This window comes from Rattus norvegicus, chromosome 2 (assembly GCF_036323735.1).
Source record: "Rattus norvegicus strain BN/NHsdMcwi chromosome 2, GRCr8, whole genome shotgun sequence".
NCBI lineage: Eukaryota > Metazoa > Chordata > Mammalia > Rodentia > Muridae > Rattus > Rattus norvegicus.
Window position 1 is genome coordinate 157,592,695 of NC_086020.1, and position 2,515 is coordinate 157,595,209.

Consider the following 2,515-nt stretch of genomic DNA (forward strand, 5'->3'; position numbering starts at 1 on the left):
TTTAAGAAAGGAGGAACCAAAAAATACTGATTAAGTAAGTCTAGACAGAAGCATAGTCTTGCTGTGTTATTAAAAATGAAGAGAGAGACAAAAAATAGAACAGAGACTGAAACGCTATAAGGAGACCACCCCACCTAGAATCCATACCATCTGCAGACACGGAATCATCACACTATTTCTGATGCCAAGAAACATGTGCTGATAGCAATTTGATATGGCTGTTCCCGGAGAGGTTCTACAAGCAACTGACCAATACAGATGCAGATACTAATAGCCAACCATGGGACTGAACACCGGGACCCCAATAGAAGAGCTAGGGGAAGGACTGAAGGAGCTGAAATGGATTGCAACCCGATAGGAAGAACAATATCAACTAACTGGATAACCTAAAGCTACCAGGGACTAAACACCACCGAAGAGTTTACATGGAGGGAGCCATGGCTCCAGAAATGTATGTAGCAGTGGGTGGCCTTATCTGGTATCTATGGGAGGGAAGATCCTTGGTCCAGTGGAGGCTTGATGCTCCAGTGTTAGGGGGACGTTAGAGCAGTGAGGCAGGAGTGGGTGAGTGAGTGGAGTATCACCCTCATAGAGTCAAAGGGGTAAAGGAGAGAGAATTGGATGGGGGTTTTGTAGAAGTAAGATATCATTTGAAGTGTAAACATATAAAAAGATTGATTAAAAAAGGAAGAACATAGCTTATTACAAACACCTCATCAGCTTCGAATTTGTGCTAGTTTCTATTAAGTATTTATTAAGTAATTTTATGTTCACCTCTTATGTGTTCCCATTTTCTCAACTAGAGTGTTTTTGATTCAATTTGGAAAGGTTTGCCCATCTTCTTTATACTATTTATTTTAGTTTTTTAATACACTATGCTACAAAAAAAGAAAAGCAAACTCTGAACTGACTTTGGTTTTGTAACGTTAAAATGTGGATAAAGGCTCTCCTTCTGTAACCAGGATGCTATATGGAATCAATTTGGTCTTCAGGATCATTATTCAGACAATCATTTCTTTTCTATTCATTTAAGCAACATTTTGTGATGAACTTACACCAATGCCCTTGGCCACTCTGGTTTACAAGGTGCTATTTGCCTGGGTTTACTGGAGGCATGCTGGAGTGTAGCTTTCCTAAAGTATGATACCTTGTTGAATCTGCAGTTCTTAGGACTTCAACATAAATCCAGATAAGACTAATAGAAGAGAAAATGGGAAAGAGTCTTGAATTCATTGGCATGGGCGGAGTTTCTTTATCAACTCCAATGACGCCAGCTATAAGATCAAGAATTGATACTTGGGACCATATGAAACCAAAAAGCTTCTATAAGGCAAAGGATATACTCTATAGGACAATCTACATATTGAGAAAAGTACTTCACTAACTTCACATTCGATAGAGGACTAATATTCAAAATATATAAAGAACTCAAAAAACTAAACCCAGATAACCAATCAAAAAACAGTATATAGATCCAAATCGATTTCACAATAGAGGAGTCTTGAATGGCCAGAAAGCACTTAAAGAAGTGTTCAAAATCTTAGTCATCAGGGAATTGCAAATCAAAATGACCCTGAGATTCCACCTCTCACCATTCAGAATGGTTAAGGTAAAACTTCAGGTGACAACACTCGTTGGTGAGAATGTGGAGAAACAGGAACACTCCTCCATTACTGGTGGTATTGCAAACTGGTACAACCTCTCTTGAAATCAATATGGAGGTTCTTCAGAAAATTGGAAATAGATCTTTCTTTCTTTCTTTCTTTCTTTCTTTCTTTCTTTCTTTCTTTTCTTTTCTTTAATACAACAGTTTACTTATCTGTTACCTTTGAGACATCCTAAGGGTTTTTTCCTCATTTCTCTTTTAAAAACACTTAACAGTTTTTAAATACTGTCTCATTCATCGCTATTTTTTCAAAGGTAATTATGTATGTGATATATCTGTGTATGTGTATGCTTCAGATGTCGTGAATACAGAGACACACAAGACTATCAGATTCCCTGAAGCTAGACTTAAAGGTGGTTATGAGCTAGCATGTGTACTGAGAATTGAAATATAGTGTACTGTAAAACAACAATATTTCTTAACTACTGAGCCATTGCTCCATCACTTTATTTCTTTTTTATTTAGGATTCAAGAAATTATCTTCATGTATCAGTTTTATGTTTGCCAGTAGTATTTTAGAATAGGGACTTGAAGTTCAGTTCAGCTTTTTGTGTGAGCCGATTGAATACAAATCGACACTAAGTGAGGAAGAAGGTGAAGGGAGTTGCAACCCATAGGAAGAACAACAATGTAAATTAGCCAGACCTCCCAGAGCTCCCAGGGACTACAAACCATGAGTATATATGGAGGAACCCATGGCTCCAGCTGAGCAGAGGATGGCATTTTCTGGCATCAATAGAAGAAGCCCTTGGTCCTGTGAAAGCTTGATTCCCCAGTGTAGAGGAATACCAGGATGATGAGGTGGGAGTGGGTGGATGGGAGGGGGGCATCCTCATAGAAGCAGAGAGA